Genomic DNA, 23,767 nt, shown 5'->3' with positions numbered 1-23,767 from the left:
TGCTATTTCGATCCTGGTATTCATAGAGATAAAGCAGTGCACAAGTAAGTTAGGTTCTTTTTACAACGGTCCAGACATTTTTTATTCGAATTTGATTTTGTGCAACACTCAACAATTGGGGCTGTCGTTTTGCACATATTGCCTTCAGTAATTAATTCTTCTACAGTACAGTTACTTTCGCAGTGCAAGCGTCGTTGGTGATGGGTTGATAGCGCGACATTTCCTACCTAGTCGACTTCCTAATAGTGTGCACCTTCATTTCCTGCAACACAAGCTAATCAACTATTTGGATGGTGTTTCTTGTGATTAATTCTTCTACAGTACAGTTACTTTCGCAGTGCCTATATCATTGTGCGCTTGATCGATATTTCCTTCTGTGGTTGCACCGAGCATCCTGGAGGACTGCGATTCAAATCCGCGTCCAGACAACCAGATTTAGATTTTCGGTACTTTCCCTAAACGGCTTAAGGCAACTGTTGGGGCGTATGTGGTACATGCATGATGGTGCACCGGTACACTTTCATGTGGCTGTACGGAAATACGAAGTACGAATCTTCGACAAAGTGGATAGGTCGTAGCTCGCCAGTACCTTTTTGTGTGGCTTCAGTAAATTTGGAGCACGTATGGGAATTTTGAACTTCTACGGGTATCGGTGAGGAAATGTGCTGAAGTCTGGCATCACATGAACGCAGACTATGGGGAGCACTTGTAATGTGAGTGTCCTCAAGTGCATATCCGCAGTTTGGATCCTTGGGCACTCTGTCCTAAGGTGCTCCTGTACTCAGTCGTACGAGGAGCGTTCAATAAGTAATGCAACACATTTTTTCTGGGCCATTTTCAGTTGAATAAATGCGGAACTTGTTGTGAGAGATCCTAGAATATTCCCGCTTCAACCCCTATGGTCACATGAAGATCCGGTAAGTGGCGGCGCTACAAGTAGCCTTCAGAACTGCGTCTGCAACGGAGCTGCGTTCCAAGCAGATAGCAGTCATAGGGAAAACCAGAGCATCGCAGATATTCATAGGCACTTGCAGAATGTCTACGTAAACCTATCAGTGAACAAAAGCACGGTGAGTCGTTGGGCAAGGCGTCTGCCATCAGCGCAACAACGTCTCGCAAATATGTTCTATCTCCTGCGTACCGGCCGGCCGCACACAGGTGTGACTCTTATAGTGTTGGAACGTGCGGACACTCTCATTCGAGGTGGCTGACGGATCACAAACTAACACTTCGCTGCACAACTGGAAGTCTCTGTTGGCAGTGCTAACACACTCATCCACCAGTTGGGGTACTCACTGGATTCCTCGCCACCTAACTGAATACCATAAAGGGCAACCATTTGGGCGGATCTGCTTACGCATTGCAGTCAGGATCTCGTACGTTCCGACTTTCATCTGTTTGGTCTAATCAAGGATGCACTCCGCGGGAAGCAGTGTGTGGATGATGGGGAGGTTATTGATGCAGAACGACGTTGGCTCCGACGTCGACCAGTAGAGTGGTACCATGAGGGGATACAGGCGCTCCCAGTAAGGTGACGAAAGGCCATCACATAGAACGTGGATTATGTTGAAAAATAAGTTTTTTAGAGCAGAAGTGTGGGGAATAATATGAGATTTTGGAGTCCTGAATAAAACCAACCTGCTTATTGAACGCCCCGCGTAATACATCGTATCGGGGATGATAATTAATTGCTTCTCTCACTGTCTTCTATTCATCCCTTTCTGTATAGCTAAACACCGCATCATTCGACTTGAATGATTCAGCTAAGCCAGTACGCTAACTGGTTCAGATGCGGGATCACAAGTCTCCCCACCGTCTTTCGTTGCTACTCCACTTCTCTCGTTTTTATCAAAGTTACTTCGCTTCTCTTTAGTACATACGGTAAACTGTTCGTAGATTCAGCTATTTTGTCACATCGCCTTGATTTCATGCAGTGTGCTACGTACACATGGCTTGTCATCCCTATCGTTTGTGTATCGCTTTTACAGTGGCTGAAGGACAAATGCTGAAGAATTACAGGTTAGAGACATTCACATAAAATTTTTCAGGGCACTGCGACTCACAGTTATTGACTTAGATGTAATATGACTACACCAGAGAAAAATGTAAGGTATTTAAAATTTCTTACAACATAACTTAATGTATGCCTGTGACTTATCATTCGCGTAGAGATTTAGATTTCATTCAAGAGGCAAATGCAATACGTTACATTTCTGCGTTAACAAAAATCATTCCTCAAACTATTCATCGGTGGGGCATAGTAATTTCGCTTACAGAAATTTCATCGCTTTGTTGAAAACGTTCTATTTTTTGGATGCAAGACAAGAATAGGTCGCTAGAGAAAGTTGTCATGTAAAACACTTCTCAGTCGTCGCATAAATGTGATAATAAAAGACACGAATATGGTCACAGCATAATTACGTCTGAATTCGAAAGAGCTTTGTCGTAAGCTGAAGTTATGATATTCATGTAAAATAATTCATCACACAATTATAAACTACAATCTGGAATTTAATAAGAAAAACACACTAAGAACGTTGTGCATCAGTTACAGACAATCGTACGTCGTACCTTCTATGTAATTAAAACATGGACGTTTCTTCATGTAGCAGAAACGCATTTTGTTGTAATAGTTACTGAAAAATTCTTATTTGTGCCGAGAGAAAAATGTAAGTGAAAGAAGAGATAATTAAATAAATTATATTATTAAATCGGCTCATCTTGGTCTTCATCATATTACACTTGTTCTTGTGCAGCGTTTAACTGAGCGGTACATGAAACACATTCATATAGGTAACACCTCTTTTTCGGCTTCTTCCTCGATAAAGATGTATCTTATGCAGAAGTCTTATGCCAGATTACGGAGGTGAATATAGAATTCAAATTCCAAATGTAACTCAATTTATATATTTTAAATGTCTGTATACTGCAGACTTCGACCCGTAATTGCTGAGAACAGAATGATTTTAGTATATAACTACGGCAGGAAACATATTTTCCTGTTCTATTCCACACACAACGTCTCAGATTAGCGAAGAGCGTACTATTGGATAAATTAAAGAAGATTTAATATTACATCTAGGCTTTATTTTAAAAAATTTAGCCGATGGAATTTGATTAGTTCTTTATTACCAATGGATTTCACTGCAAAGTTAACCTCTGTAACAATGCATTGCTTTGCAGTTGAAAGTTAGGTATATAATAACAATCATGATCTACAGCAGTCATGATTATTTTACCATTGCTCGCAGAGATTAATACAACTGTTCTACTTCGTCAGTTTCCCATTCCCAGTTATTTCTCGACAAGAATTAGTTTGATTTCTTCGCATTTGCGTCCGATACAGAACATTCAGAGGTTAGTGGTTCACAGATTGCTGCGATGTTATAACTAGACGGCGAAGGGGCAGGCTGATATTTCGGGTGAACTTTGTAAATGCTGTTACAGTGCTGACCTATAAGCTCAAGCTCCACGCAGCGTAAGCCGTCTTTCCATTTAAGGTGAGCACAATTGCTCGTCCATGCTTTGTCTACAGTGCTACGCACTACACGTAACTTGCTTTGGGTTGAACAAGAATTTGCATGTAGTGTGGTTGTATTTTCAAATTCGTTATTGAAGCACAGCGTACTGTTCTCTATAAAATATAATGTTCTAAAGTTTTGGAAACGTTTATGGCGTCCACTTACAACCTGTTATTATGAACTACCACACTTCCACAGTAATCTGACCTACATCGCTATTTGCACCGAACAATTAGCTTATGATCCTCTTTGTCACAGCACCTAAACGTATCATTTGAAAGATAGCAATTTATCAAACGTCTCTCCAGAAGAAAAATAGGAAAATGGATTTAAGAAACAAATATTCCTAAATCCGTTGCTAAATTATCGGAAAATGACACACCGGTGTATATGATTATTGCATTGTACTATTATGTTAACTACGAGCAGTTATTTCAGAATCCGACAAAATGTCAGGAGTCACTTTCCTCATTGAAATACTTACTTGGCTTTCATGTTTTGTCTGTATATGAGTAAGAAGTTGTAATCATATTCTAAATTACAACTTTTTGAGTATTATTTTTAATAACAGACTCGTATTTTCGACACACCTTAAGCATGAGTTATTCTTCATATAGTCCGAAATGGTTTTAACGAAAGTTATTTCATAATAGTGACATACAAGAGGAACCGTGTATGTTTGTGCATGTATTGCAAAGAATTTCTAGACGTCATAAATGGTCACTTATGTTTTGAGAATAACTTTGTACTGAATTCTTAGGAGTTCTCATATATTGTACTCGAAAGCCACCATTAAATAAGTTCAACTTTACATCTCAAGAATAACCACTGGACACGCACCTGTTAAATAATTTGCGATAGAATGACATTACAAATACAGGTGACAACGTAACGACCAATACTGAGCGTGGCATATTCACTTCTCTAAATTTTTCATATTCACTTCTCTAAATATCGAACTGGTCAAACGTAACCACCGAAGCCATGCTTCACGCACTCGCGTGTAAGAAGACACAGCTTCTCCTTCAGCTTATAGCTTTCATTGAGATATATCTCATGATGGTAACATTTCACTAAATCACCATAGAATATTAATTTTGTAATTTAAATTAAGTGCATTTAGAAAGACATTCTTCAATGTCACAAGTCGTAATTTCTTTGGAAAGCCAACCAGAAGCCCTTGAAATAGTGATATGAGCACCTGCATGGTGATCTCACCATTGTTAACAGCTGGGGACATAACAACTGATAAAAGCTATTAAAGTCATCAAGATATTTTTGGATGTCTTTGTTTACTGTCTTCAGTTTTGAGGGTTTGCCATCCGTAGTATAGTGGGTCAGTTAGGTGTGGACTTCCGACTGAAATGAAATGAATCCTGTTCAAATTCAAGCCGTTGCTAGAAATTTTTTTCTGCCATTTAACGTGGCCTTCACATCTGGCAAAGTTTTCTTTCTGTGGTGGATTCCAAGTGGCAAGGTGCTGGGTTCGTTCAGTAAAAGTGAGCTGGCAAAGGGAACTGGCCAAGTGGCAAAGAGAGGTGAAAGGAAAACGCACATCACAATCATTTTTAATTTACGGTGTATATCACTGTGCAATTCAAATAGTTGTTATGGTTGTGCATCTGTAAAGGACTAGTAGATTTACTTTTATAATGATTTGCCGTTAGCATTTCTGGAACCAGTAAACTCCGATGACGGAACCCAGCCTCTCAGAAAACACGGAATTGAGCAACCAAAACCGGCCTCTGGTCTGCAAGGAAATTTAGTATTTGCTGTTTATGATCATTCATTTTCAACTGTTACTGCCTTATTCGAAGCAAGAACAGTACAGCTTTTATTTCTGTGTAGCCTTTATGTTTTTCCACATTTCATTTCCTACCATAATGAAAGGGAAGACCCCTAAAGGTCTATCGACTTCTTTTGGCAGTGGCTCGAGTGGGGCCCATTCGGGATTATGCTAAGGGTGTTTTCAGTTGCAGTATATCTTATAACCATCAGGAACCTGCCAAAAAATCAGCTCAGAACCAAAGGATTTGACTTACATTTTTTCAGCGTCTCATGGGCTGATTCGGCTTATTACCAGAGAACAGTCACTGCGCATTTTTAATTCGCTTCTTGAGCTAGCAGAAGGGGAGTTCATAGTCCGAATAATTAATATATTGGAAGGCGAAACATAATGAATGCTACTTTGTTTTTAATGCTGAACAGCTATACGATACCTACAAACGCTTTTCTTAATACCAGCGTTAGGCATGTAATTTTATTTCAAAAACCATGTTTCGCAGTCATATAAGAAGGAAAACGTGCGACGTGTGAAGATTACGCAAGGCGATTTCTAAAGAGCAGCGCCACCTTGTAACCTTTACGCACACGCGCGCATTCTCGGAGACGAACTGCAGAGAAAATTTGTGACAGCCACTTTCGCCGTGGCGTCACCCCGCGATAGCGAGAAGGCCTTATTGCCTACTGCTGCTGCAGCGAGCCTCTTCACGCTTCTTAATTGTGGGGAATACGTTTTATTACTGACCCAGCCTTATGTTGCGAGCCGAGCCTCCTCGTAGGGGACGCCGCCCGGTTCTGTTGACACACTTTCTGGTACAACACATGTACCTATCGCGCGCGTCTCCTGTCCCTACGTAATGGGTCATACATCACTCGTGATGCTGAGCACCAGGAAAATGGCGATTCAATAATCGGATAATTTACTTTTCGATTTATGGCACGCTTAAACTCATTTCCTTCTTCTCAGCGTAGTGTAGAGGATTGTGTGTTAGTATTTGCCTACGCTGTCACTTCACATAATTCCGACCATCTGTTAATGTACAGAGCTCACACAAGAGTCAGATGATCTGGAAGTGACGCAGTCACGTGCTCATAGGCCTCCACGTGTGTTCCGAGCAAGGTCGTGAGCGATGTTCTCAAACCTTTTGAGGAGTGCAATGCGGGGGATTCATGCTGCATATACTAAGATCGAGGCCATCTCAGCGATGTCCAGATGTGTTGATTCCTGATTATTTGAGGCTAACGAGACTCTTCAAAGCATCAATCCCCGTCTATGCACGTAAACAAAATACACAGAGCACGGCGATGTAAAACTGCATTATAAACAAAACTATACCACAAATGAAGTTGACACTTGCCTTACATTATTGCATAACGTGTATCAACGAAACAAAAACAAAATTTCATTGATAGTGACGTCAACTCCGTGCCAAGCAGAGAACTTTTTACATTTATCTCGTAGTGTTGTAACAGACCGTTTAGTCAACATGACAGTGGAAGAAAGACGTTATTTTTCTCGTGAAACGATGATGAATGAATTCATGCGATACTAACTGTACAATAAGCCTCCATTTTCTGTCTTACATTTTGTATACGACAATCTGTGTAGATAAGGGATATTAGAGTGTATGCAGAGGCCTAAGGGGAACTATTTTCCCTCTCTTTATTCGCGAATGTCATATGAAGGAGATCTATAAACTGCATATAATATCTATGCCGCTGTAGATACATAGAATGGGCCTGCGTTTGGAGAAAAGCTGTAAGGGCGATTTCATACTTAGTTTTTCAATCATACGTTGAAATGAACCCTACATTGTACTGTCCCTTGATTCCATAAAACACTGTGCACACCCTAAGGATAGAATGGCGATTAACAATAACTTTTACACTGCTTGGCACGTAAAGCTGTTGAAACCGTCTTCTGAGAACACATTATCACTTTGCAATAGTCAAGCACCACCCATCGGCTACAGAATTCCCTGGGTATCATTAGATAGATTCTAAAATGATTATTATCATAAAAGAAAGACGCTAAAACAGTTCCGAATGCCGAGATATTATTCGCTTGATAATTTCGTAACTTCCCTGGATAACGACTGACTGTGACTAATTCAGAACCTCGTCCTTAACATGACTTGATGACACGTTTTTTATACTATCCAGACTGTTCACGTTGTGTAACAACGTCATTATTTCACGTTCGTGACATACACAAACTCAATAAAAACCGCGAATCATCCTTCATATGGTCAGGGACAACCTCCTAACATGGTGTGTGTGTGTATAGCTTACACCGACAATATGTGGCAACGCAAAGACTGTCGTTCGGGAAACTAATATATTTTACAGAGTATTTGATGAAATACACAAACGTAGTGGGGGTTCCGGGAGAGTTCAAGGCAGGCAGACATCGTCGGGAACTAACTAAAGGCAGATTGACGTCGGCTGGAGCCAGGCAAGTATTTTTGGATCGTTTTTAATGGTTCAGATGGCTCTGAGCACTATGGGACTTAACATCTGAGGTCAACAGTCCTTTGACTTAGAACTACGTAAACCTAAGGACATCACACACATCCATGCCGGAGGCAGGATTCGAACCTGCGACCGTAGCAGCAGTGCTGTTCTGGAATGAAGCGCCTAGAACCGCTCGGTCACAGCGGCCGGCGATCCTCTTTAATCACGGTACATAGAAGTGGTTTAGTATATAATGATAGCATATTTCTTAGGCTGTGTGCGTACAGTTATTTTATTTGCATAATCAATTGTATTACAAGAAAACTATATCGTAGTCCGAGAGGACTTACAGAACAATCAGTACAAGTTTCAGCGACTGGCAGCTAAACCAGAATGTTAACTCTTGAATGTCAGTTACGATGTTTATGTCCGGAGTTGATACTACGTGGCGTAGAACACTACAGATATTGAATAAATGAATTAAACATCAATATATTTATTTATATTGAGTTCACAGTAAAATATGTTATATACAACTTACATTTCTAGATTGTCTGTTCCACACTGGTTCTCATATATCAATCACTGATTTGTCTGCACGGTAATATTGATCACTTGCTAGCAGGCTCAGTCACTGAATATCAAAAGCGTGCTAGTACATAGTTATCTCACAGCAAGTCTTCCGAGATCTGGGGGCAGTACGACGTGCGGCATCTTGAAACTATGCAAGGACGGATAAATTTCCATGCAGTGCATAGGGCGTAAACGACGTCCCAACGCCACCCACAGGAATACGGCGAGCCCTAGAGAGGTTGTGGTTCGCGCTGGCGGCCAGTTTAAACGGATCTTCTTCGGCGAAACCGCGGTGCACCATATACTGTTCACAAAAACACTGTCGATACTGCAAATTACCAAAACAAAAAAATCAGAATCTTCGAAATCTTCAATATTGACTCACGTTGCTCAGATATCCAGATGCAAGAACAATTAACTGAGATAGTAGATGAAGGAACCATCTCATTTTTGCTGTATGTAAGACAAATTCCAAGGTACTGTACATTTAGAGAATTCTGAAGAGTAGTGCACCGCATAACACTTATGGAAAAACTTTCGACCATGAAGCAGAGTACTATCAACATTTCTTGAGATTATTGTCAGATTGCAATTACTGAAACAAAAGGATAAAGAGGAAAATGTTCAAAGATAAGTTACGTCATTTTTTATGGGACTGTTTTGAATAGGACTACAGCGCTATAGAGATAATGAGTAAACTCTAAAAGTGCAGTTTGAGTTTCCTCTACAAAGGCAAAGCGCCTTTCGGAAAGGGCTATTCTCCAAGAATATGTGAAGATATCCTCAAAGTATTAGACGTGATAATCACTTTCCGCAAACCCATGTTAGATGGATTAGGATTATAAAAGAAGAACTTACTAGTATAGATTAATGTTCCGTCCCTGCTACGTGAGACAAAGAGGAAAGTTAGAGTTTAACGTCTTATCGACTCCAAGATCATTAAAGATGGAGAAATAACTTAGCTGGAGGAGGATAGAGGAAGGAGTCAATCGGTCTTTTCCAAAGGAACAATCCTATTATTTACCTGAAGCATTTTAAGAAATCTGCAGAAAGCCTGATTGTACGGCCAGGCGGGCTGTGAGACATATAGGTGAAGTATAACACTGGAGATGCGCGCGACAACTTAACAACCGACGGTCTGATGCTCCGACCAGACCGAACAAGGTTTCTCACATTAGCCTACGTAAATTGTGGTTGGTTACCAATCTCTACCTCAGGAATGCAATACACAAGTAGTTAAAACACGAAAACAAAAGAACAAAATTTACGTCGTTGTCAATAGGTAAAATATGCTACTCTCCTCTACAGTACGTTTCTGTGTTTTATGGAGTATTAAAATATTGTGTTACTAATTTCGTCTTTGCATATAGGACGTGAAACACTAATATGAAAGTAGTACGTATGCGTATTACATCGTTACGTTCGAAAGTCGCCACGGAAGGCTGAAATGATCCTTCATAAAACGCAGGTTTTCCGTTGTGAACATAAACCTGAGCATTGTACAGAATAAAACGGCAGAAAATTTTCGAGGCGAGGAAACAAATTAGAAAAGAGCCGTCTTCTATTAGTACACACTGCTGCAGTGGTTTCTATAGCACACCAGAAGCACCAAAAAGAATACAGAATTTTAAATGACATATACGATCGCGCGCTGAAAAGCAATGCCTCCGAATTTGTGTGAAAACTGTTAAGGATTTTTAAATAAAACAAACTTTGTTAATATCCTACATTTTCATTCATCACGCCTACAGATTTATTCCTCAACAGTCTCCCTGGCGACGAACACATTTCTACCAACGAGAGACCAATATTCCACAGAATGTTTGGCTTTGTTGACGGAGCCACAAACTCAGCTCTGCTTGCATCGCTTCATCACTATCAAAGTGAAGTCGTCGAAGGTGTTCTTTAATTTTTTGGAAACAGAGGAAAATCGGATGGGGCTAAGTCGGTACTGCACGGAGGATTTATCGTGGTGAAGGAGAGGGTGCTTCATGTGTGGACGAACTCATCAAATTGGTGCTTTCAGTTTTCTGAGAGATTACAGCACGCTGTTTCCCATCACACACCAACATAGTTATGTTATGCACCACCATGTTATACGCGACTATTTCGAGCACTCTAGCGGCAGAGGGTTGCAACTTGCCTCAGCTAAGCGGTAAAGTCGACCAAGTAATTCTAAACATCTAATTTCTCAACCGATTTTGAGAACAGAATAAAAATTTGGAGGCATTACTTTTCAGCGCGCCCTCGTAGTAGTGCATACTGCATACATGGGCCGAATTCGCATAATTTTAAGCTCTAGACGCACTGTTTGGAGGCAATGTGTCTACAGAAATGCGGACTGGGCACATAGGAAAAATGAAGAAATAAAATTGAGTAGGATCGGTGAGCAATGCTTATACATTCTGCAAAGTCTAACTACTTTGATTTGCTCACTTTACAGAGTAGATATGGGAAGAATTTGAAGCGTAGTAAGATTTCATTGTGGAATAGAACAGATACGTGTCGATTATAAACTGTTGACTGTATGTGTTGCGGACCAACGAAGACAGAATTTACAGTTGCGTGCTGAGTAAATAACAACATTCCATTTTTGTGAAAAAAAATGTAGCCGAGATCACTAATGCACTTTTATACGACGGCGGTTGCCTCAGAGATGACCTATTCGATTCAGGTGTTGGAAGAAAATTCCGTTCTTAATTATTTGGCCGGTAAGGAAGTGGTGACGGATAGTTACTGATCACAAGATTTTCCGCCAATACCCTGCATTGCATTCCAAACCTTTCAGCAGTAGCACATGGAGTGGACGTATGTCGCACTGTTGATGGAGATCTGTCCGTCTGATGAGAACGTTAAGCTCGGCGGCTAGCTTCTTGCTATTCGAGAGGCACCAGGTTTCACCTTCTCCCACCTTTCACTGTAGGAAAATGGGCAATTAGGATGTTGGGCAAGAGATTCTAAATCAGTAGTGTGTAGATAAGTTAAGAATTTCGGTCTGATGGGAGGCGTGCTAGGATAGTCCATGCAGTTGCGCTGACAACGGTGGCCGCATAGCGCAGTGGTCAGCGCATCTGACCCGTAAGCGAGAGTCTCAGTCCACTGCGAATTTTTAACATTCCCCATTGATTTAAATCGATGCCCACTCGCAGCCAATGTCATTAATTCTTTTGTGTCTTGATTCACGCTGCACCATCCAAATGGCGTATATTTTTTCGAACATCTCCGATAGAACACCCACCACATATTTCACTGTGTTAAAAAAAGTGAAACAGTCATCAATCCTTTGAATGTTTTGAACACCACAGTGCTTTATTAGGGATGGTCCTGTTGGAGGTGGTATGACGTTGCCCCACACCGACGTCTTAGCTGACTTACCCAGCCGGTTATAGGGGGTCCTACAGTTTAACGTGTACTCCGAACCGCGATTGAAATCACCATTTTCCCCGTCAACAAACATTGACAGAGGTGAAAGAGGTGGTGTCAGATAAAAATCCTAAGACTAACCAGGGGGCCGCGCGGGATTAGCCGAGCGGTCTAGGGCCCTGCCGTCATGGACTGTGCGGCTGGTCCCGGTGGAGGCTCGAGTCCTCCCTCGGGCATGGGTGCGTGTGTTTGTTCTTAGGATAATTTAGGTTAAGTAGTGTGTAAGCTTAGGGACTCATGACATTAGCAATTAAGTCCCATAAGATTTCACACACATTTTGAACCTACCAGGGGTCGAGTCCGAGCCCTTTTCATTTGTAGTCTCGCACTTTACCACTTTTCTTAATTTTTCTTGCTTTCGATAAGTCCCTTCGTCGTTTATTTGTCAATCGTTCTGTGCGAAAGTCGCGTGACATCTTTCAGATTCCATCGACGAGAACTTCACATAGCATTTTTTTTTTCCGGAGGTTGTCTGTTTCCCTGACCGAACACGTTTAGCTACCGTGTCAGCCCACGGCACACCACTACACACGTTCATCCATTACAGTCGCCTACATTCAGACTCCACATTTACAATGACACCCCACCGTTTCCGAAATGACTCCTCTGGACCTCCCAACCAAACAGAAAAAACGACTTTCCTTTTCTGTCATACGCTAGTAACCGTTTCGCCTTAGATTAGAATAACGATGTGATGACAGGAAAGGCAGCTGGTCACTGGAAATCAATTACGCTAAGTCCTGAATATGCTAGTGTTTGCCGGCCGGTGCGGCCGTGCGGTTCTAGGCGCTACAGTCTGGAACCGCGCTGCTGCTACGGTCGCAGGTTCGAATCCTGCCTCGGGCATGGATGTGTGTGATGTCCTTAGGTTAGTTAGGTTTAAGTAGTTTTAAGTTCTAGGGGACTGATGACCACAGATGTTAAGCCCCATAGTGCTCAGAGCCATTTGAACCATTTGCTAGTGTTTATCACGTTTGGACCCTCGAAAACGGGGATGATGTCAGGAAAGTGGGGTAAAAGGGCGATAACTTTACAGTAACCAGAACATATACTAAATTTTACAGTCAATATCTCCGCTGCGTGCCTGTTATGAAATGAGATGAGGTGAGGTAAATAAATCGGCTACTGGATATCCACATACCGCACGGTGGTTTGCAGAGTCACAACACAAATGTAGATGTGTACCTGTCACAGATCGCTTCGGTGCCCAAGACTGTGGTAGAGTAGCACGGCCGGGTACGCGTCCCGTTAGAGAAGCAAGAGTCGGTTTGGCCTGTGGTGCAGTGAGGCGCGCGACCTCCGCCGCCACCACGCCCTGCAAGGTGAAGGCTGCTGCTGCCGCCTCCTGCTCCTCACGGCCACCCGCCTCACACAGCACACACGCGCTCATTTGCTTACACACTGTCGCCACCGCCACCTCGCTGCGCCTCACAATCACCTACGAGGCCTACACCTCCACACGAGATACTTCTGTGTGGACCAGCTGAAAATATCGACGACTTATTTTGAAGGGCGTTGTCTAGATTGAAGTGCACCCACATTCTCACCTAATCACATTTTATATCAGTATGTAGGTTTAGTTCACATAAGCTCGTAGCGGTTTTACATACGTTTAGTAAACACAACAGACACACATAATAGAGACTTTAGTCATTAGTAATATACAGGGTGTCCGAAAAGACTTTCCCTGATTACATTAATTGATAACTCAGGCTAGAATTAAGATACAAATATGAAACTGGTGTCTAATTGTTTAAAAACTATCAAATTTTTTTTCACACATCAATAAACTGCCATTTCCACTGTTGCCCAATGACAGTACACGTCGATATGACTTTGCAGTCGAAATGCTTTCACCTATTGAGGACAATGATGGTTATCTCAGACGAATTGCCTTTTCCGACGAAGCGACCTTTTTTGTCAGTGGAGTAGTGAATCGCCATAATGTGCGCATTTCTTGTTCACAACGCCCTGGCGAGGTCATGGAGTGCACCAGAGGCAGTCCAAAGGTGAATGTTTGGTGCGCGCTATTGCACGATCGAATTATCGGCCCATTCTTCTTCGCTGAAGCTACCAACACATCTGCATTGTATCTGGACATGTTGCAACTGTATGCTGTTCCTCAGTTGCTTCAGTATCACCCCAATGTCTTGTTTCAGCAAGACGGTGCACCGCCTCATTGGGGTTTGGACGTCCGTGCCTATCTCGATATGACCTTTCCTGGGCGATGGATTGGTCTTGATGGGCCAACGGTTGGCCCTCCACGCTCTCCTGACATAACCCCATTAGACTTCTTTTTATGGGGTTATGTCAGGGACGAGGTCTACTGAACACGTGAACCAGATCTTGAAACCCTGCGGCAACGGATAACCACAGTCGTTGAATCGGTCCCTCAAGTGATGTTGGCTAATATGTGGACAGAAATAGAATATCGCCTAGATATGCTACGTGCTACCAAGGGCACTCATGTGGAAGTTTACTGCTGTGTGAAAAAAAAAAAACTTTGATAGTTATTAAACAATTAGACACCAGTTTCATATTTGTATCTTACTTCTAGCCTGAGTTATCAATTTATGTACTCAGGGAAAGATTTTTCGGACACCCTGTATTCTCCTACATTACTTACAACAGTCTGCCAACGCTGGGTAACTTTTCGATTCCGTGACTGTAGACATCAAGTCCTTTGGAGGCGAAGAACTTGTCGAGCCATGGTCGGGGCGTATTTTCATCCGGAAAGGAAGGCTGTACGATAGAGAGCGGAAAAGGCGAAAATCTGAGCGCGCAGGATCAGCTGAATAAGGTGGGTGCGGGATGACCTCCCAACCCAACTCCAGTAGAGCGTTATTAGTCAGTCCAGCAGAATGCTGGTGAGCGTTATCGTGGAGTAGCATTGCTTCACGCAGTCTTCCTGGTCGTTGTTCTCGGGCTGCGTATGCAAGACGTCTCAGCTGTTCACAATAAATGTCAGCAGTGATGGTTACACCTCGGGGAACCAGTTCGTATTATACCACACCCTCGCTTTTCCACCAGATGCAAAACATTATCTTTCGTGTGCGTGCGAAGATCTTTGTACTGGGAGTTCTGCTTTTTTGGGCTCAACCATTCCTTATGTTAGCATAAAGACACCATTTCTCGTCACTAGTAACGTACAGGATAAGAACGCTCGGTGTTATTCACGAGCCTGTTGATGACGTGTAAGTAGAGATGCACATATGGCCACATGCTGACTTTTGCGATTTTGGCTTAGAGCATGCGGTACACATACGTCTGATTTTTTAACCTTCCCTATTGCGTGTAAATGCTGCATATTTGCCTTCTCTCGAGTATACTGACGTCCGATCATTGTGGAGTGATGCGTTTAAACGATCTTCACCAAACCCCGAAGGTCTTCCTGAACGTGAAAAGTCACTAATGTCAAAACGATCCTCCTGAAAACGAAAAAACAATTTTCGTGCAGTGCTCTGTCCAGTGGCATTATCCCCATACACGACGCAAAGCCCGCCCGTGTGGCCGTGTGGTTCTAGGCGCTACAATCTGGAACCGCGCGACCGCTACGGTCGCAGGTTCGAATCCTGCCTCGGGTATGGATGTGAGCGATGTTCTTAGATTAGCTAGGCTTAAGTAGTTCTAAGTTCCAGGTGACTGATGACCTCAGAAGTTAAGTCCCATAGTGCTCAGAGCTATTTGAACCATTTGAACCACGACGAAAATGTTTCTGGCTGCCTCGCTTGTTCCGATTTCTGCGCTTAGCACTCCGTTTTCTAGCGTCCACAGCTGCACTCACAATCTCCAAATGACAACATTAAAATATGTAAACTCAAATAGCAACCGTGAGCAACAAATAAAAAATGACTGTCGATAAATAAACCCATAGCACCCGGAATACCAACATGCAAAACAAAAACGCTAGCAACTTATGTACCAACATAATACTTTGAACATCATTTTCGCACTGTTTCGTTTCAGATACCGAAGGACGATTTGGAGAGAAAAATACACGGCTTATATGACACCTTATTTGTCTTTAAAACAAGAGAATGCTACGAATTTCTTAAGAAGTGACAAAATGTGGAAATCTGCGGGCGCTAATACTGTTGAGTAGGTTGTGTGTTCTAAAAATTCGTACTCCTAACCCCACATTTTCGCATCGCCAAAACACGTTTGTCCCGACCTAAACCCAATGGAATACCCTTGAGATGAGTCAGAACGTTGAGTTCACTCCAGACTCCAGTGTCGGACATCACATCAAGCCGTCATAAATGCGAAGGTTGGACACACTCCATATTAATGTCCACTAATCGCTGTCATGGTGCTTTGATCGCACAGAGTATGTAGAGCCCTATATGTCTGTAAGTGCTAGATCGTTCTAATATCTGATGTAATAATTCCAAACCAGGTTGCATGCCTATGCTCTGTTAAGGTAGCTCTCCTTTCGAGTGGTTTTGAAGCTTTCTTCAGCACACTGCTAGTAAATGGTAGCAATAAAGTCTTATTAATTCTACCTAGGTAAGGGTGCCATCCGAAAACCTTGCATTCTTCTGGAATTTTAGGAAGGGAATTCATTGGAAATAGAGCTGTACCTGAGTTGGTGCTACTGGGTTAAATCTATAGAGAATCTGTCGTGCCATAACTGGAACAGTTATCACTCCATTGGCTTGAAGTGATTCACGATAACCACACAAGAACTAAATCACAGTCGCCGGACGGGAATTTTAACACGTTTGTTTCAGAATATCATTGCAACCATGTCCTCCTGAAGATGAGGCCATTGCCTTAAACGCTACTCAAACTCATTCAGGGTTTAACCGAAGAAAACGGCTACTTTGCGGAAACAGTCCCCCTACTTTGTTTTTCATAGGCGATTTTATGAAATATCTCTGTGAAAGTCTCCCTCTGACCAGGCGTAACGCAACTTACTTGCCCTTCAGCGTCGAGACGCCAGCAGTTGAGATATAGCAAAACATGACATTGGTAGACAGTGAATGCAATGGGATGCACTCCAATATGATAATTTGACATCCAAATAGAAACCGATTCCATACTTGTAACTGAACTGCAAATTCTGTCGTTAGCTGCCAGTACTCAGCAACACTGGCATCTTCAACACTGCTCATGCATTGAACTAAATGCTTAACCTCTTTGAAATGGAAGCGTTTCCTTTCAAAAACACTCCTACACTCTTTTGGGCAGGACAAATGTCGTTTCAAGAATATACAGATTACATTTCTTAGATTTGTTACAAGAAGTAAATTAGGTTTGTGATTGTTTCTTACGTTGAAACTCCGAACATAAAAAAGACGTTGCGGTGAAACTTCTGTAGATTTCTTGTTTCCCCAAGCAAACAGTTTAGGTTTACGTGGCTTTCATTCTGTCCTATACGCACTGCTGCTTTACCTGCAACATATATTTTCCTAACTGCACCCTCACTCCATATACGTGATCCCCGGATCTAGATTCACTGATATGAAACTGTCATAATTTTACTCTCCAGTTTGGAGCTTTGACTGTGTTGTGAAAACAGTCTACACAACTGATCGGGAAGATTTCCCATCAGGTAAATTTCACTGTTTTACCGTCGTCAATAACTTGAGTCACAGCAAGGGACGTGCAAGGAAATGTGGCAAAAAACTTCCGTTTACAAACTCAATAAATAATTTCTCAAACAATGAACATACTTTGTATGATTCTTTAGCAGTTTTTAAGCGTTATCAGAGGAACGCCTTAGTGGAAATGTTCTCAGAAAATAACAGCCTGCGACAGTAATTTACTGGTGAAATTCTTCGAAGCAGTGTGCTTCTCGACAGAGACTGCACGGAAGAGGCTCGCGCGAGCCGTCATTGTGAATTGTCGCAGTGCAGATTGGCTGAATGGGCGTTAAGAAAAGCGGCCCTCTTCGTGACTGGACTCTGGCATCGCCTCAATGATCCACAGCTCCCTGTTTACTGCTTCTTTGCTCATCTTCGCGCGACTTGATATTTTCTTCTCACTGTTTCGAATAATTTTCACGCTAGTTCTTAACTGAGTCCATATTTGGCTCTGTTCTGATTGTTCCAGCGGACGTCTTCACATAGTTATTCTTTAATTTAGCACTGCCGTTATTCTCAGCTAGATCGATTCCTTAACGTTTTAGCTATAGCTTGCATTATGTTGCGGACCAGAAGTTTGCAATTTCTTTTTCTGTTCACTGTTGCGAGGAAAGACAATTCCTCGTTAACCACAGTTCAAAGGAAAGTACAGGAAATAGCTTTATGCTTATTTCACAGAGTGGAAATAAATTTTTATAAAACTTCTAAGATACTTCGAGAGAAGTGGTATGGGATAATTTTCATCGTGTTACCAGTTTCCATGAACAAACAGGTGTTCTAAGACTAATATGTCACATGTGTGCGTCTAAGCGAAGACGGTAGTGGCGTATTAGTGCTGAGATAACAAACACTTCTTGGGTGTGGAGCGGAATCGCTGAAACCAGATGTTCCACGAAACTCACGATCCGTCCGTAAGGTTCACATTATCGACGAGAGGTCAAGACCTAACACAAGAAGGACATAATTACGTCAAAATTGTCATTTTTATTCTGCCTTTCTATTCTTTCCGTTGTAGCATGTGCTTATAATCGTCACTTTTATGTTAGAAATTTCAGATTACATTTTTTTTTTTCATTTGTTCCCTCATCTTGTAATATTTTTCACCCTCTTGCTCACAGCATTAAAAATTTACTTCATCAATGATGCAATCATTTTTTTCTTCATCACTTTTTATCGCCGAGGCACAAACGGATCATTAGAGATGGCGCATTGGTTCAGTTGACGAAGAAGGAGAACGGATCCATTAGTCAAAGAAATATTGGCAACATAGAGTAGTTTAAGAAAACCACAGCAAAACCGAATCATAACGTCTGGACTGGGGTTTGAATTAAGGTCGTCTATGTTACGCGGCAGGCTGTTGCACCTCTAATATGGACACCGGTTCTCATATATTGGGTTGGTGTGTAAGTTCGTAGCGTTTTTCCGTAAGCTTAATAAACACAATAGATACACATAACAGAAATTTTAGTCCTTCACTATTTACAACAGTCTGCCCACGGTGGGGTAAGTTTTCGATTCCGAGACTGTAGAAATCACGTGGTTTTTGAGACGAAGAACTCGTCGAGCCATGTTCGGAGGACATTTTCATCCGGAAAGGATGCTCCTTGCAGCAGGAGCTACTGTATATGTATGTGCCCATGACGACACCGCTGGTGAAGTTGCAGGGTTTGTTGCGGGGACAACGGAACAGTCCGACATGTCTGTAAGCAGTGGTGTACCACTTGCAATTATGTCAACCTGCGTAAGAACAGTGGTCGTAGAGCGATCCTAACAGACGGGAACCAGAGCCGAGTGTAACGTCTCGTCAGGGCTCAAAAATGGCTCAAATGTCTCTGAGCACTATGGGGCTTAACTTCTGAGGTCATCAGTCCCCTAGAACTTAGAACTACTTAAACCTAACTAACCTAAGGACATCACACACATCCATGCCCGAGGCAGGATTCGAACCTGCGATCGTAGCAGTTCCGGTTCCGGACTGAAGTGCCTAGAACCGCTCGACCACTCCGGCCGGCTCTCGTCAGGGACAATCGGTTTCAGATCCGACAGGAATTACTGCGGTCAGTGAATGTACGTACACTGTGTGATCAGAAGTACCCGAACACCCCCAAAACGTTTTTCATACTAGGTGCATTATGTTTCCACCTACTGCCTTGTATTCCATATCGTGGGAGAGCAGAATGGAGCGCTCCGCGGATCGCACGGACATCCTTTCATACGTCTGTACGCGAGATTTTCACGCTCTTAAAGATCCCTAGGTCCACTGTTTCCGATGTGATATCAAATGGAAACGTGAAGGGACACGGACAGCACAAAAGCGTACAGGCCGACCTCGTCTGTTGACTGAGAGAGGCCGCCGATATTTGAAAAGGGTCGTACGTAATATGTAATAGGCAGGCATCTATCCAGACAATCAGACGGAATTCCAAACTGCATCAGGATCCACTGCAAGTACTATGACAGTTAGGCGTGAGACGAGAAAAATTGGATTTTATGGTCGAGCGGCTGCTCATAATCCACACATCACGCCAGTAAACGCCACACGACGCCTCGCATGGTGTAAGGAGCGTAAACATTGGACGATCGAACAGTGGAAAAACGTTGTGTGGAGTGACGGATCACAGTACACAATGTGGCGATCCGATGGCAGGGTGTGGGTATGGCGAATGCCCGGTGAGTATCATGTGCCAGCGCGTGTAGAGCCAACATAAAATTTGGAGGCGGATGCGTTATGGTGTGGTCGTGTTTTCCTTGGAGGGGCTTGCACTCCTTGTTGTTTTGGGTAGCACTATCACAGCACAGGCCTACATTGATGTTTTAAGCACCTTCTTGCATCCCACTGTTGAAGAGCAATTCGGGGATGACGACTCCATCTTTCAACACGATCGAGCACCTGTTCGTAATGCACGGCCTGTGGCGGAGTGATTACACGACAATAACAACCATGTAATGGTCTGGCCTGCACAGTACCCTGACCTGAATCTATAGAACACCTTTGGGATGTCTTGGAACGCCTACTTCGTGCCAGGCCTCACCGACCGCCATCGATACCTCTCCTCAGTGCAACAATCCGTGTAGAATGGGCTGTCATTTCCCAAGAAACCTTCCAGCACCTGACTCAACGTATGCCTGCGAGAGTGGAAGCTGTCATCAAGGCTAAGGGTGGTCCAACACCATATTGAATTCCAGCATTACCGATGGAGGATGCCACGAAATTTTAAGTCATTTTCAGCCAGGTGTCCGGATACGTCTGATCACATAGTGTAACTCTCAAGCAGTTTTAGAAAGAACATTGCGTAGAGAACTGCATGCAATGGACTTATAGAGTCTGGTCCTTCGAAAAAGGCCATTGATCACCGCGACACTTTAAAGTTGCACGTCTTCAAGGAACCAAACAACACATAAAGTGGACTACAGCTGACTAAAGGCTTGTAATTCTGTCCGACAATTTGTGAGTTGGCATATTTTCAAATGATCCAAGGCGTCCAGTGCACCGACAGCCCAATGAGGCGGTTAGCACGCAGTGTGTGTAGTTCAGACTGGAACAGGTCCTGTGATATTTTTGGGGGTGTTGTTAGTAGCATGACTTGGGTCCACTCGTTCAGGTGGCTGCGAACATGAATCAGAATGTTTATTTCAACACTCTCGGTGACAAAGTGTTGCCCTTTCTTCTACGTCTTCATGACGACTGTGTTGTGGACACTTCCCGTTTTCCCAGATGACAACAGCCGTTGCCCCCAGGGCTGCATGCATACATCCCTGGCTTGAAGAACACTTAGGTAGCCAGTCTCACCCAGTCGCACCTCAGCTGGACTAGTAATCGATTTTAATTCCGTAAAAAAGTCTCTAAGAATTTGGAAGACCAGGAAAAATCTGTCAACACCCCACAGTTTGGTAGCTCTACTGAATCTAATGATGAACGACTGACTTCGTCTGGATACGTCACACCGAAGATGCTTTTGTATGTCTTACTCGCCGAACTGTGGTCATTATAAAGGCTGCATTATCAAGGCTGGAAAGGGGCGGGGAAAGGGGTGGGGGCGCGTTACGCGGCATTAGCGTGGTGGCTCCTACGGGTCATTAGTCTTTTGTCTAGTGCACTTATAATGTGGTGGGTAGTATAAGACGTGCTGAAAACTAATTTCTCCGAAATTTTTATGTGAAAATTCTTGAAGGCTTTTTTTTTAAAAAAACAGACAATATTACCGTTCTACATGTGTGTTCTTGATATTTACATATTTATTTCTCAGCATAGACACCATGGCGACGACCACATTCATGCAAGCGAGAGACTGTTTCTTGATACTGTCCCTGTGGAACGTTTGACTTTGTTAACGGAGTAACGTCACCTCTGCTTGCATGGCTTCATCACTATCGAAGTGAAGTCGTCTAATAAATTCTTTAAGTTTTCGAAGAAGATCGGGTGGGGCCAAGTCGGGACCGTGTGAAGGATGATCGGTGACAGTGAAACCAAGCCGTCGGATTGTTACAGATGTCACTCGTGAGTGGTCTGGCATTGTCAAGCTGAATGAGTGGGTGCTCCATGTATGGACGAATTCTTAGAATTAGAAACTCGATTACAGCACTCTGTTTCTCGTGCACCGACAGTTACATTACACACTGCCATGTAACACTCTACAAATCGGAGCCCTCTAGCGGCAGACGGCTGCAAATATTTAGGTACGAAGAATAAAGATGGTGAATGTTAATAACGTTTGTTTTATTCGAAAAGCTTTGAGTTTTCACATACAGAATTTGGAGGCATTACTTTTCAGCATTCTCACGCATTTTCGAGAGGAGGGCCACGCGAAACTCTATCCGGTTGCCTTAGTCTAGATTCCCCTTGTTTTTTCCAAATCACTTCAGATGAATATTGGAATGTTTCTTCGACAAGGCCACGCCCTGTGTTCTCTCTATCTCCGGCGAATTGAGCCGTTGTTCCATGTCAATGTCGACATTCAGTTCACACTTTCATTCGTCCTTTCGAGAGCTTTTCTCTTTATTGTTTTTGTAAATGGCAGGTCATTACGCGCCGTTGCTCAGTTATAACTTTTTGTGAAGTGCCCGACTGAAAGAGTTAATAATACGAGGGTACAAGCGTATTTTATTGATACTGAAAGTTTCGTATTGAGTATCAATGCTGAGTTTTTCAGACACAGTTTTCAGTAGTGTAAGGAAAGTAGTAGATTGTGAATTCGCTGTTGACAATGTCGTCACTAATTTTCATGAAAAAATGACGTAGAAATCACTCCAAGCTTTCGTGACTGAAAGATTAGGATGTTCAAGGGGCAAAGTACATTTTGGACTAAAAAATGCCATGGAAATTTCTAGCTAAAAACGACTGTATTTATTCTCAAAAAAATTGGAGCTGGATCTATTAGAAACAATCTCGTGATATTAAAAGTATTAAACCTTGCCATGGTGTTACAACAAAATGCCAGTTGAATGTGCCGGCCGATGTGGCCGAGCGGTTCTAGGCGCTTCAGTCTGGAACCGCGTGACCGCTACGGTCGCGGGTTCGAATCCTGCCTCGGGCATGGATGTGTGTGATGTCCTTAGGTTAGTTAGGTTTAAGCAGTTCTAAGTTCTAGGGGGCTGATGACCTGAAATGTTAAGCCCCATAGTGCTCAGAGCCATTTGAAATATTTGAACCAGTTGAATGTATCGATACAATCAACAGCTGAAACGATCTATGATTATTAAGAGCATTAACGACATCCACAAGTCAAAAAGTTTGTCCAAAGAAATTTGGAATACAATTATTTTCACATTTTTTCAACATAGATTCTCAGTAAATGCCTAGTATGACGTAATCGGGAATAAGATAACTCTGTCCTTTGACCTGGTAAAAGATGTGCATAGACTGCCTATAAATTTCGATTCCTCTGTGGATTCACCTGGATATATTTTCAGAACCGTATACATCCTAACCATAAGGTGACAGCTGCATGAAATTTAAAATTCTCAGCGAGCGAGGTGGCGCAGTGGTAAAACAACACTGCAGCTGTGTTTGGTAAGCCAGTGGTTAAAATTTCCGTTTCGCAACCAGGTTTTGGTTCTCCGTGCTTCCCCTAAATCCGTTATGGTGTGTGCCAGAATGGTTTCTTTGAAAGGGTACGTCCGGTTTCGTTCCTCGTCATCCCCCACTCAGAGCTTAAACTCTATTTCTAAAGACCCGATTGTAGACAAGACGTTAAACTCTAATCTTCCTCTCCCTAATAAAATTTTCGACACGATGGACTGATCGCGACGAGCACGTTCATTACTGTCAAAGATCTCTGGAGTATATTCCACTTTTAAATAAGGGAGAATTTAATTTCACAGATTAAAAATAATTTTTGAGACGATGAGGGCAGGGATATTGTCAATTTAAGTAGCCTCAACAAAGAACGCCAAGATAATCTAACACTCGTGCTCTTACGACAAAATTTT

The 23,767-nt window shown here is 42.6% G+C and overlaps 1 protein-coding gene across 22 annotated transcripts in view; it reads left to right on the top strand.

The window, feature by feature from the left end:
• The window catches only part of LOC126298847 (nuclear factor 1 X-type), a 1,745,828-nt gene that overhangs the window by 1,432,554 nt on the left and 289,507 nt on the right, over positions 1–23,767 (top strand). The window lies entirely within an intron of this gene.

This window comes from Schistocerca gregaria, chromosome X, assembly GCF_023897955.1.
Source record: "Schistocerca gregaria isolate iqSchGreg1 chromosome X, iqSchGreg1.2, whole genome shotgun sequence".
Lineage (NCBI taxonomy): Eukaryota > Metazoa > Arthropoda > Insecta > Orthoptera > Acrididae > Schistocerca > Schistocerca gregaria.
This window is presented reverse-complemented; position numbering and strand designations above follow the sequence as displayed.